General features: G+C 46.5%; 1 long non-coding RNA gene across 1 annotated transcript; it reads left to right on the top strand.

Annotated features, from left to right (window-relative positions):
• Positions 1 to 2,126: 2,126 nt before the first annotated feature.
• On the top strand, positions 2,127 to 3,472 carry LOC119320246. The gene is made up of 4 exons (XR_005154873.1): positions 2,127 to 2,548; positions 2,688 to 2,768; positions 2,876 to 3,080; positions 3,167 to 3,472. It is a non-coding gene; the product is annotated as an uncharacterized LOC119320246 (long non-coding RNA).
• Positions 3,473 to 14,356: the final 10,884 nt, after the last annotated feature.

Raw genomic sequence — 14,356 nt, 5'->3', positions numbered from 1 at the left:
ATATTGGGCCTTTATTTTTTTCTTTTTGGCCTTTCTCTTTTTTTTTTGGGCAATGCTCTAATAATGATGATCATCACACTTTTATTGATTACAACACAAGGATTACAACTCGAAACATAGAACAAGATAGGACTCTATATGAATGCCTCTGGCGGTGTACCGGGATGGTGCAATGAATCAAGAGTGACATGTATAAAAAATAATGCATGGTGACTTTGCCACAAATACGATGTCAACTACATGATCATGCAATGGCAATATGACAAAAGTAATGTATGTCATGAATATGATGATGGAAGTTGCATGGCAATATATCTCGGAATGACTATGGAAATGCCGTGATAGGTAGGTATGGTGGCTTTTTTGAGGAAGATATAAGGAGGTTTATGTGTGATAGAGCATATCGTATCACGGGGTTTGGATGCACCGGCGAAGTTTGCGCCAACTCTCAAGGTGAGAAAGGGCAATGCACGGTATCGAAGAGGCTAGCAATGTTGGAAAGGTGAGAGTGCGTATAATCCATGGACTCAACATTAGTCAAAAGAACTCATATACTTATTGCAAAAATTTAGAAGTCATCAAAAATTCAAGTACTACGCGCATGCTCCTAGGGGGATAGATTGGTAGGAAAAGACCATCGCTCGTCCCCGACCGCCACTCATAAGGATGCACAAGCCAGGTACACTTCATTTTTCAAATTTGTTACACAACTTTAACCATACGTGCATGCTACGGAATTTGCAAACTTCAACACAAGTATTTCGCAAATTCATAATCACTCAACTAGCACGACTTTGATATTATCACCTCCATATCTCAAAACAATTATCAAGCATCAAACTTATCTTAGTATTCAATTCACTCAAAAGAAAGTTTCACATATCTTGAACATCAAGTATATTAACATTAAGAAAATTACCATGCTATTGAAGACTCTCAAAATAATCTAAGTGAAGCATGAGAGATCAAATAGTTTCTTTAAAACAAATGCACCACCGTGCTCTAAAAGATCTAAGTGAAGTACTGGAGCAAAAATTATCACGCTCAAAAGATATAAGTGAAGCACTATGAGCAAAACTATCAAGATCAAAAGATGTGTACAGCAAGGATGATTGTCGTAGACTAACAAGCAAATACACAAATAATACAAGACGCTCCAAGTAAAACACATATCATGTTGGTGAATAAAAATATAGCTCCAAGTAAATTACCGATGGAAGTGGACGAAAGAGGGGATGCCTTCCGGGGCATCCCCAAGCTTTGACTTTTTGGTGTTCTTGGATTATCTTGGGGGTGCCATGTGCATCCCCAAGCTTAGGTTCTTGCCACTTCTTGTTCCATAATCCATCAAAAGAATTCACCCAAAACTTGAAAACTTCACAACACAAAACTCAACAGAAATCTCGTGAGCTCCATTAGAGAAAGAAAACAAAAGACTACTTCAAGGTACTGTAATGAACTCATTCTTTATTCATATTGGTGTTAAACCTACTATATTACAACTTCTCTATGGTTTATAAACTAATTTACTAGCCATAGATTCATCAAAATAAGCAAACAACACACGAAAAACAGAATCTGTCAAAAACAGAACAGTCTGTAGCAATCTGTAACTAACGCAAACTTCTGGAACTCTAAAACTTCTACCAAAATAGGAAGTCCTGGGCAATTTGTTTATTGATCATCAGCATAAAGAATCAACGCAAAAGCACGTTCCTGTGATTTACCATAATTATATTTGTGCGCAAAGTTTCTGTTTTTTCAGCAGAATCAAATCAACTATCATCGTAGGTTATCATATAGGTCCTACTTGGCACAAACACTAATTAAGGACAGTAAAACTGAGCCTAATGCGAGCTCTCTCATGCCCCAAACGATTTTGGCCGTCAGATCTTATGTTTTAGTCATTTCTGGTCGTTGGATGATTACCCTGTCGCGAGCTTGCTCGCTAAGTGGGCCAACTGTCCGAGACGCAGCTACTTCGGTGGAAATTTCGGAGCACTGTGGTTAATCGGGCCTAACTGCGGCGGAAGGCCCGCTAAGGAAAATAGACGCTGCTCGGTGTGAGGCGATGCGCGTTCCTCTCGATAGATCTTAGGCACGTCACTGCCGCCGTTGCCGCCGCTACCACCTCCTCCGCCGTTCTTCTATTCCCTTTGGGTCGCTGGTTCTCTAGGATCCTTGGTTTCTTCTCACGCCGCCTCTCTCACCATGTCTTCTCTCGCTCTGCCCAGTTGCCGTTGTGTGTCCCCGACGACCGCTGCCGCTGTTCCCTCCCCATCGACCGCTGCCGCCGTTCCCTCCCCGTCATCTGCCGCATGGATCAAGTTCTCGCTACCATCGTCGTTCTGTCTAATACTCTTTCTTAGGGAGGAAGATAGAGGATGTGAAGGCTACTAGAAAGCATGGGAGCCCATCCAGATCCATCTTAGGAGCCCACCACTTTCGTTGTTCCGCACCTCGCCCTCCAGCAGCGACGCCTTCGATCTTTCTCTGAGTCGAGCTCCTCGTGTGACTGTGCTCCGATGGCGCAGCTTCAGGGGAACAGGTACATGATAAGCGGCCGACGTTTTTTTCTCCCCACTTCTCCCCAATCCCTCTCGCAAAACTCAGTTTCAGTAGTGGTTCAACGTTGATCTGCAGTTAATATATATATCAGAGATAATTTTCTTTTGATAATTGTGCAGGTTTGTGAAAGAAAAGAAAAGAAAAGGAATAAGCTGCAGTAAAATTTTGGTGAAGAACATTTTTCCATAGCTTGTGAACACGTTGGTCCTCAGATTTTGATTTTTTTTATGATTTATAGTTCAAGCATCCTTTTTGTATTCGATAACTTTATTTGTTCGCATACTGCTTGATGTTGCATGGTCTATAGTCAAATCACCACTTGAAGAAGAAGAGGTGGGTGCAGGCGCTCATGGACCAGCTCAACCTGCAGGACACGGGCAATACCGCGGCGAGGGTTGGTGCGTGCCGATAGGCACAGACACCATCCATACCCATGAGAACGGTCTGGTTCAGCAGCTGCATGCACATCTGGTGGGTGCGACCTCCATGCTTGAGCAACGACGACCAGCACGGTACATTGACAATCCGATCGCTCACCATGCCTCTGCACCCTTGCTACAATTCCATGGTTTGATAATACATTGATACAACCATCCAGGCAAACAAATAGGAGAATTGGCTTTGCTCTCCATAGGGAATACAACCATGAATTGTTCCACTTTTGCAAAGTTTGGAGATGGTCGAGATCTGCATGTGCAGAAGCATTTCAAGTAAATTAGGTCTGAATGGCAGGTACCATATGGTAGGAAATATGTTCTATATGGTGGTATTCCCGAGATACATATTTCATCATAAGTTGCTCTGAATAAAGTAAAATGTGATCTCAGGTATTAGCTTACTCTTATGTAAGTAAAAGCTGGTCACAACAATCTAATTTGTGATGACCTATAGAAATATGAAAAAAGAGAGAATGCGCTTGAATATTAACTGCGTTGATGCCTATTCAATCAAACCAATCATTATTGTTACCTTAAGTGTTTCCATTATATGACATTTTGTGTCTACACTTCAAAAAATGAAGAGTTCAACATGAATGGGGACATTAAATAAGTCCAAGTGAGGTGCTTATTTAATTTTATGTTTTTTGGGGGTAAACATGGATTCCATCTTATGATTTACACTAACAAAAGATGCACCAGCTCAGTTTTTATCCATCTACAGAACTAATAAAGTAAAGATATCCTATTGTTGGACAGAAATCTTGACATATGGATTCTTATAGCATGATAGGGAGCAGGTGCGGCTCCCAAAGCCATGTTGTTGCAGTTTTTTTTCTTCAGATCTTGGAACAGCAAGATCACTGTATACAATTGTCTTCAATTTGTACATCAATTGGAAGAAAAATCTAAACTTACATCTCCTGCTAAGAATGATAGGGTATTCTTGCCCAGTTTATAGGTCTTGGTCAGTTTTTGCATGTTTTTTATTGTTTTATCTTCGACAAGCTTATAATGTTCAGTGGATTCATACTTTGTCCAAAATTGCAAAGGAGCTTATACAGTGACCACATGCAGAATATAGATATAGCTCTCAAGGTACTTTCCTTTGTTATGTACTGCAAATTATTTTGTGTGATAAAGCAACCATTTTGAAAATCAGAAGTGCAGACGTTGTCATAGAAGGATAACTACGAACCTTGCATTATATACTATTGTCAGCGCAAGCAGTGGGTTGAAGTTTATCTAGAACAGTGTGTTTCCTTCACAAAAAACTTGTGTCATCTGACCAGCTATTGTGGCACACCGCGCAACCTGTGGTGCTACTCATCATTGTTTAATTAGGGAACTAACCATTCATGTGTTGCTACTTGCTACCTACAAGGTATATCTACTTATGAAAAATGTGGTGCACCTGTAATCTAGCATCTTCCTTTGGACTTGCAGGATGTAGTAGCGCCCTTTATTCTCTTATCGAAATATATTCAACTGTTTATTCACAAGAGGTCTTTCAACATTGTTTATTTTTTGCACATGTTTATTTTCTTCTATATAATGATTCAAGTTTTCAAACATTGTTTTGTTGCATGACATCTGTACATCAGGCTTGAGATCAAAACTGAGTTGAGTTTGTATGTCCAATTCGCCTCTTGGTTACCATGCGAGATTATGAAATTTATTCATTATGACCTGAAATGTAGTTGAATTCCAATCTATTTTAGATTTTCCTGGAATGCCTGATGACTTTTCTTCTAGGATGAATAAATTAAACCTACATATTTCATGCCTATATATGTATGCGCGTCTAAATTACATTTCATGCCTATATATGTATGCGCGTCTAAATTACTATCATTCGATTGAAAAATTAGACGGGCACAGCAAGGCGCGCCGTCAGTGATCTAGTTAAAACATAAAACCACATCTAAACAGAGGCTAGATGGATTATTTATTCCTAAACAGAAGCAAAAACAAAAAACACAAAATAAAATTGGGTTGCCTCCCAACAAGCGCTATCGTTTAACGCCCCTAGCTAGGCATAAAAGCAAGGATAGATCTAGGTATTGCCATCTTTGGTAGGCAATCCATAAGTGGCTCTCATGATAGATTCATATGGTAATTTTATTTTATTTCTAGTGAACTGTTCCATACCCTTCTTTAAGGGAAATTGGAATCTAATATTCACTTCCTTCATATCAATAATTGCACCAATCGTTCTAAGGAAAGGTCTACCAAGAATAATAGGACATGAAGGATTGCAATCTATATCAAGAACGATAAAATCTACGTGCACGTAATTCCTATTTGCAAAAATAAGAACATCATTAATTTTTCCCATAGGTTTTTTAATAGTGGAATCCGCAAGATGCAAGTTTAGAGAGCAATCATCAAAATCAAGAAAATCTAGCAAATCACATAAAGTTTTGGAAATAGTAGAGACACTAGCACCCAAATCACACAAAGCATGAAACTCAAAATCTTTACTTTTAATTTTAATAGTAGGTTCCCACTCATCATAGAGTTTTCTAGGGATAGAAACTTTCAACTCAAGTTTTTCTTCATAAGATTGCATCAAAGCATCAACAATATGTTCGGTAAAGGCCTTATTTTGACTATAAGCATGAGGAGAATCTAGCACAGATTGCAACAAGGAAATACAACCAATCAAAGAGAAATTTTCATAATTAAATTCCTTGAGATCTAAAATAGTGGGTTTAGCAACATCACGGTTTTTATTAATTTCAATCCCACTTTCATCATCAAGATCTAAAAACTCCGAATTCTTAAAACGCCTTCTAGGTAAAGGAAGATAATCTTCAGATTCATCAAGATTCATATTGCAAAACAAAGATTTAATGGGGGACACATCAATAACTTTTAGATCTTCATCTTGATTTTCATAGGGATTGGAAGAACACGCTTTAATAAAGGCATCTTTGGAAGCACGCATCCTAGCGGTTCTTTCCTTGCACTCATCAATGGAAATTCTCATGGCTTTGAGAGACTCATTGATATCATGCTTAGGAGTAATAGATCTAAGCTTTAAAGAATCAATTTCAAGAGAAATTCTATCAACGTTCATAGCCAAATCATCAACTTTAAGCAATTTCTCTTCCAGCAAAGCATTAAAATTCTTTTGTGAATTCATAAACTCTTTAACACTACTCTCAAATTCAGAAGGCATCTTATTAAAATTTCCATAAGAGTTATTGTAGGAATTTCCATAATTATTAGAAGGATTACTAGGATAAGGCCTAGGATTAAAATTCCCTCTATAAGCGTTGTTTCCAAAACTATTCCTACCAACAAAATTCACATCCATAGATTCATTATTATTCTCGAGCAAAGTAGATAAAGGCATATCATTGGGATCAAGAGGAGTATTTTTAGGAGCAAACATCTTCATAAGTTCATCCATCTTTTCACTCAAAACATTGATTTCTTCTATAGCATGCACCTTTTTACTAGAAGATCTTTCTGTGTGCCATTGAGAATAATTAGCCATAATATTATCAAGCAATTTGGTAGCATCCCCTAACGTAATTTCCATAAAAGTGCCTCCTGCGACCGAATCTAAAAGATTTCTAGAAGCAAAATTCAATCCGGCATAAAAATTTTGTATGATCATCCATAAATTCAAACCATGAGTTGGGAAATTGCGAAGCATTAATTTCATTCTTTCCCAAGATTGGGCAACATGCTCATGATCAAGTTGTTAAAAATTCATGATGTCGTTCCTAAGAGTGATAATCTTAGCGGGAGGAAAATACTTAGAGATAAAAGCATCTTTGCACTTGTTCCAAGAATCAATACTATTTTTAGGCAAAGATGAAAACCAAACTTTAGCAGAAATAACTTCAATTTGACAATATTGTTATCCGTATCTTTCTTCTCTTGCATATCACACGAATCAACAAAATTTTTTAGATGAGTAGCGGCATCTTCACTAGGAATGACGGTGAATTGATCTTTCATAACAAGATTCAACAAAGCGGCATTGATTTCACAAGACTCATCATTATTAAGAGGAGCAATCGGAGTACTAAGGAAATCATTATTATTGGTATTCGAGAAATCACACAATTTAGTATTATCTTGTGCCATGGCAACAAGTAATCCCACACAAGCAAACAGAAAGGCAAAGGGAAAAAGGCAAACGGGAAAGAGAGGAGGAGATTTAGAAAGAGAGGGAAAATAAAGCGGCAAGGGTGAAGTGGGGGAGAGGAAAACAAGAGGCAAGTGGCAAATAATGTAATGCGAGAGATAGGGATTGCGATGGGTACTTGGTATGGTTGACTTGCTTGCGTGAGCCTCCCCGGCAACGGCGCCAGAAATTCTTCTTGCTACCTCTTGAGCACTGTGTTGGATTTCCCCTAAGAGGAGAGGATGATGCAGTAAAGTAGCGTAAGTATTTCCCTCAGTTTTTGAGAACCAAGGTATCAATCTAGTAGGAGACCACGCACAAGTCCCTCATACCAACAAAAAATGATAGCAACTCGCAACCAACGCTTAGGGGTTGTCAATCCTTTCACGGTCACTTACGAGAGTGAGATCTGATAGAGATAATATTTTTGGTATTTTTGATAGATAGATGCAAAGTAAAAAGTAAAGGCAAAGTAAAAACAAAGCAAGTAAATAAAGTGATATAGATTGATATGACGAGAATAGACCCGGGGGCCATATGTTTCACTAGTGGCTTCTCTCAAGAGTATAAGTATTCTACGGTGGGTGAACAAATTACTGTTGAGCAATTGACAGAATTGAGCATAATTATGAGTATATCTAGGCAATGATCATGTATATAGGCATCATATCCGAAACAAGTAGATCAAAACGATTCTGCATCTACTACTATTACTCCACTCATCGACCGCTATCCAGCATGCATCTAGAGTATTAAGTAAAAAATAGAGTAACGCCGTAAGCAAGATGACATGATGTAGAGGGATAAATTCATGCAATATGATAAAAAACCCATCTTGTTATCCTCGATGGCAACAATACAATACGTGCCTTGCAACTCTTTCTGTCACCGAGTAAGGACACCACAAGATTGAACCCAAAGCTAAGCACTTCTCCCATTGCAAGAACTACCAATCTAGTTGGCCAAACCAAAAAGATAATTCGAAGAGAGTTGCAAAGATAACTCAATCATACATAAAAGAATTCAGAGAAGAATCAAATATTTTCCATAGATAATACTGGATCATAAACCCACAATTCATCGGTCTCAACAAACACACCGCAAAAAGAAGATTACATCGAATAGATCTCCACGAGAGAGGGGGAGAACATTGTATTGAGATCCAAAAGGAGAGAAGAAGCCATCTAGCTACTAGCTATGGACCCGAAGGTCTGAAGTAAACTACTCACACTTCATCGGAGGGGCTATGGTGATGATGTAGAAGCCCTCCATGGTGGATGCCCCCTCCGGCGGAGCTCCGGAATAGGCCCCAAGATGGGATCTCGTGGATACAGAAAGTTGCAGCGGTGGAATTAGGTTTTTGGCTCCTCTTCTGATCGCTCGGGGATACGTAGGTATATATAGGAGGAAGGAGTACGTCGGTGGAGCTCCGAGGGGCCCACGAGGTAGGGGGGCGCACCCAGGGGGGACGCCCTCCACCCTCGTGACCTCCTCGGACACTTCTTGGAGTAGGGTCCAAGTCTCCTGGATCACGTTCGGTTGGAAAATCACGATCCCGAAGGTTTCATTCCGTTTGGACTCCGTTTGATATTCTGTTTCTTCGAAATACTGAAAAAGGCAAAAAACAGCAATTCTGGGCTAGGCCTCCGGTTAATAGGTTAGTCCCAAAAGTAATATAAAAGTGGAAAATAAAGCCCAATATAGTCCAAAACAGTAGATAAAGTAGCATGGAGCAATCAAAAATTATAGATACGTTGGAGACGTATCACCGACCTCGACGGTTGAGCTCCTCCTATATCCCGTCGCGGACCGAGGATTGACCTCCTATGATGCCACCACCGCCCACCGACCGAGGATTGACCTCTTCTCTAGTAGCCGCTGCATAGGCCGCTGCCATCTCTATATGCAGACATGCTGTTTTATTTACGGATATCCGCGGAGCGGCTGTTTACACGGTATCACTGTAACTCAATTATATGTATAGGGTAGTACATCACATATGGTTATGTAATGGCAACCGTGTCTCACCTACGTTGTCTTCTCACACGGTTTGGTGCGGAAATCATGTGTGACATTGTAATACCTTACACAAATGATATGTATAAACAGTGTGCCGTATACTCCAACATAGAGTGCCATAAGTAGTTCCCGACTGTTAGCTTATCCCCACAGTTTCCCCATTTCCCCCAAATCCCTACATAGCCTCCAAATTCCCTCGCGTGGAGCTGACATTGGGGGAATGCGGATGAGTGGTGCTAATGGTTTCGGTGCAGCTGCTCCTACTCATATCGCCACCATGATGGCGGTCACCGCCGAACGCTTACCTACCTCAGAAGGCAGGTGTACTATGGATCCAAATCGTCCTAACAGGTTCCAATCTATCTCGATCTTTTTTAGCATGTCCAAAGTAGCTCCTTGCTGAATCCATCCTGAATGACCCCTCCTCCCAAGAAAGCGATCTGCCACCGGATCCGAAGCATGACTCCAGAGTCCTGCAACATGAGTTCCACTTCGAGTTATGCGCCACCGAGAAGTACCAAAAGCTGAGTTGTGTGCACGGGCACACTCCCGCTCGACGTGTATGCATGAAGGGATTTGACATTGGCAAGCAGTTTCTTAGTTGCCCCTTAGAGGTTAGTGCTAAGTTCATCATTTTACTTGAGTTAATGCCACCGCTCATCCCGAATACTATTTAACATTGGCAGGGATATGAGGCTTGTGCCTTTGTTAACTGGCTGGATGAAGAATGGCATGGTAGGGCTCGGAGTGTTATCACCAAGCTCACAAAAGATAACGTAAAGCTGAAGAAGAAACTGGCTGATCTGGAATGTACAATCAGTACGATGAAGCAAGAATGAATCAATCACAGGAAACAGATGAAAGCAAGAGACAAGAAGGAACTAGCATGTGTTGTTGTGGTTGTCGCATTAGCCATGTTCTATGTGCTGTTTGCAATGATGATTAGTGGTTTTGTTTGACAGTATTGCTAAAGCACATCTAGATGTGCTCTAAGTAATGCACATCTAGGTCCTATGCCACTGATGTTACGCGAAGATTCGTGCAGATATTTTTCTTTGTCTTTTTTCTTTTCCATTCTAGTTTGATTATTACTGGCTCTATCAACAAGAAGAGCTCAATGTATTGCTTGCCAACTGTCCTACTCTATTCGTATCGTTACCGGTGCATAATCCCAAAACTCATTCCTTGTTTTTGTCCTAAAAAGGAAACCAGCCAAATAGCCAATAGGAGTCCTGCGCAACCCCGGGAATTTGGAGCCACTGGGTACAAATAATTGCGGTTGATTATATCAGCGGTTAGATAATACGTAAACCCCCGCTTCAATTCCTCCACCCCCACCCCCGCGCAAAAAAGAAACCCCGCTTCAATTGGCAGTTCCTCTTCTCTGCATACCCTGCTTAAGTGTCCACCATCTTTGTCGGAGGTTGGGTACGACATATGCCAAAGGATGGCTTATCATGGTGGGAGCGAGTAGAACGTCGCCGGTGCCTGGAAGCGGGATGAGGCGAAGACATGCACGCCGGCGGAACTTACCCAACTTCAGGGCTCTCCTAGGAGATAACACCCCTACTGCTGCTCTGCGGGGTCTCCGCATGGTCACTAAGGCTAAGTAGCTACAATGGTGCTCCTGGAGCTGTTTCAGGAGGCAGGAGAGGGCAAGGCTAGCTCTCTCCTCCCTGTGCTATCTGGTCTATCTCTATTTTAGGTCCGAACCCTTTGCATGGGTACCCCAGGGGGTTTATATAGGCCTACCCCCCGGGGGTACAAGAGTAATCTGGCTGGGCGCGGTCCCAGCCGTCTGTCTCTCAGGCCGCCGTCTTTCCCGCCGGCTACTGGGGCCCACCGACTGGCGGGTCCTGCGGACAGGCTTGATACTGTAACGGCACTCCTGATGACGCAGGCTCGGTCATCGGGTCGTGGCAACAGTGCCGCCGTCTATCGGGCGATCGCTGTCGCCATTCCCCATCTTATCTGGTTAATGGCTCGTGGGGCCCTAGGAGGGGTCAACCGACTCCAGGGAGGCCGACTCCCACAGGTCCGTCTTCGGGTTGCCCAGGCCGCCTTCGGCCCACCCACTGACAGGCGGCCCCGCTGCCTTCGGGTCGTACAGGCCGGCGTCGTGGGTACAGTGTACTGCGCACTGTGGCTGAGGTCAGGGTAGGCATGACAACAGTGCCGCATCTCGCCGGAGATCTTCCAGCGATACGGCTCACTGTAGCCATGCCGTCCCTTCGTAAGTAGGAGGGAACGGCCATGCCGTGACCGTACCCCACGTCGTACTTCGAGATGAAGGAGGAGTCTTGGGCCGACTCTCCATAGTCGTCCTCTCTGGAGGTCGCCAGCTTGGAGTCGGCTTATCTAGGAGTCGCTCCTGGGACTCGGCCTGAGGGGCGCGTCCTGCCCCGATGTCTTGAAATGTCTTGGGCCACGGGTTTGCCTACCCGTGGCCCATTACTCCGACAGTAGTCCCCGAAGCTGGTGAAGCCCTGCGGTCGATGCATTGTGGGGCTTCAACAGTTTCAATCTTCAAAGTGCAGACTCTGGAACTCGGCTGCCGTCTTCCCTTGGGCCGACTGTCGAAAGTCGGAGGTTTAGTGAGTAGCCGCAGCTCGAAAGTCGCGGCGGGAAACCAGGCGGCGTGCCTGATATGCTTCCCCGCTGCCATCAGGGCGGCCCTATCGCATGGTGCCACATGGGGAGAACAGTCTGCCTGCCCACGCGCGCGACGGGACGGGCTGTCAGGCGGGGCCCGCGACTACCGCGCCTCGGCATACGAATGGATCCGTTGCGGCCATGGACGGTTGGTTTTCCCATGTCGTTACTGCACGCAGTAACTTCATGGGGTAAATCGTGGGGCGGCGTGGGGCATCGTGCGCAGTTAATCCCACGCCCGCCCCCTCGGCTTCTCAGCCCGTAGGGCTATAAGTAGGCGGGGGGAAGCGGAGTGGCACAGGACGCGCGCCCTTCTTCCCCGCTCCCCCGCCTCATCTTGCCTTCTCTCCCTCCTGCTACCGCCGCTGAGCTCACCATACCACGGCGATGAGCTCTTCCTCCGCCGCGGCCCCCGCCGTGCGCTCCAGGGTATGGGATGGCTCGGAGGTAGAAGAAGAACACATCGAGTTCCTCCACCAGACGCGCCGTCTCCCAGCGCGGACCTCGTGCGCGCCCGCGCCGTGCCAGAGGGGGAAATCCGGCCGGCGCCGGAAGAGGGCGAGCGGGTCATCCTCCGCTCGCACCTCATGCGCGGCCTGGGGCTGCCGGCGAGCGGCTTCTTCTGCTCGTTCTTGGAGTTCCACAGTCTTTAGCCGCACCACCTCACTCCGAACACGGTGGTGTTGCTCTCCGCCTTCGCCACTCTATGCGAAGGTTTCCTCGGCGTTCTCCCCACCATCAAGCTGTGGGGAGAATTCTTCTCTTCTAAACTTGACACGCACATCGTCGGCGTGCCGGCTCAGTGCGGCGCTCGACGGCCGACAACCCCTTTCCTCCCATCACGCTGATCAAGTCGGTGAAGATGTGGCAGCGCTCGTACTTCTACGTGAAGAACCTCGCCTCCGACGGCGACTGGGTCAACTTGCCGCCTTACAACACCGCTCCCCTGACTGGGAGGCTCCCCAGCTGGTCCCACCGAGTCAAGACGCTGACTCCCGCCGGAGCCGCCGTCGTAGCGCGATTCCGAGTCTTGACGCAGTCGGAGGGACTCGTCGGGGCCGACTTGCTGGCCGCCTTCGTGGCGCGCCGAGTTCTCCCGCTCCAAGGCCGGCCTCACCTGATCTGTCAGATGAGCGGCCTCCGAGACCCAAGTCGGATGAGCACCAAGGAGATGCCCTGCAAGGAGGTGGCAAACATGGTGAATTACATCACGCACTGCGAGTTCGAGGAGGACTGGCAGTTCGGCAAGGAGCCGTACTCGCGCGACAATCCTCCACCAGTGGTAAGTCGCGTCCCCCTATCATTTTGTCTTTTTCGCAGCCGACTCCGGCTTCTGACTCTTGTTGGCCTCTTCTGAACTAGAATCCTCTTATGCAGCCCGCCGCCAGCGCCACAAGACAGCCCCGCGAGTATGTTCCCGACCGCGCGGAGAGCGACGTCGACGACCCCGACTTGGGGGCGGTGGCGATGGAAGCTGACGCCGAAGGCGGGGGAGGAGGAGCAGAAGGCGACTTCAGGCCCTCGGCCACCTTCGCCGACTGGCCTGACGATGACGCCGAAGGCGAAGTCGCTCCGCGCCACCAGCTGAGGATCGGCCCGTCGGTCGCCGGCTCCTCCGCCGGCGCGGCCGGCCAAGGCAGCGCGAAGAGGCGTCATGCCGGGCCGAGCGCGCCCGGCGGCAAATTGAAGAAGTTCAAGGGGGCGGCCGCCGCGACCAGACGGGAGGAGGCGGCCGCGAAGGCCAACCGCTTCCGAAGGGAAGTGATAAAGCCGCCGCTAGTCTCTGCGTGAGTCTTTATGCTTTTTTATTTTCCCTTGTTGAATCTTGTCCGAGTCTTTTTGTTATATACTCACTCCACTCTTCCTTAGGGCCCCTCTTTCCCTTGAGAGAGTCGCCGTCCCCTCCGTCATGGGGTCGGCAGAGACGTCCGCCAATACTCGGCGGCCCGACCCCGCCGCCGACCTCCGGGAGGTGACGGAGCGGAATGCGCGGGAGAAGCGCGAGGAGGAGGAGGCCGAACATCTGGAGAAGGTGGAGGCCGACAGGGCAGCTGCCTCCGCCCAGAAGAAGCTGGATGATGTCGAAGCTGCCCTTGCGGCGAGACGGCGTGCCGAGGAGGCCGCGCATCGCTGATCGGCGATGCTCGTCCCCCCACTATCATCTGCACAGCCGCCTCCGGAGTTCACGGGGCAGACCGGGGAGGCCGGCACCGAGAACCGCGTCGTGGAGAAGGAGAGCGGCGAGGCCTCCATGTAGGACACTCTCGTGCCGCCACCGCCGCCTCCACCGCTGTCTGGGAGACCGCACGGCAAACAGCCAGTGGGTCCATCGGAGCCGCCGGCCATGGACAAGGCCAAGGCACGACTGCTTCTCCAAGTCTCCTCGCCGGCGCGCCGCCGTCTTGAGAGGGCGACCTCGGCGCCGCGACCTCGGGAGACCGGCGCTGCCAGCTCGGCAGCCCTAGACGCCGAGGCCACAAGCGCCGCGCCCATCGGGTGGGTGCGCGGAGGCGGCACTGGGCCACTAAATTAATTG

Source organism: Triticum dicoccoides, chromosome 6B (genome assembly GCF_002162155.2).
Source record: "Triticum dicoccoides isolate Atlit2015 ecotype Zavitan chromosome 6B, WEW_v2.0, whole genome shotgun sequence".
NCBI lineage: Eukaryota > Viridiplantae > Streptophyta > Magnoliopsida > Poales > Poaceae > Triticum > Triticum dicoccoides.
This window is presented reverse-complemented; position numbering and strand designations above follow the sequence as displayed.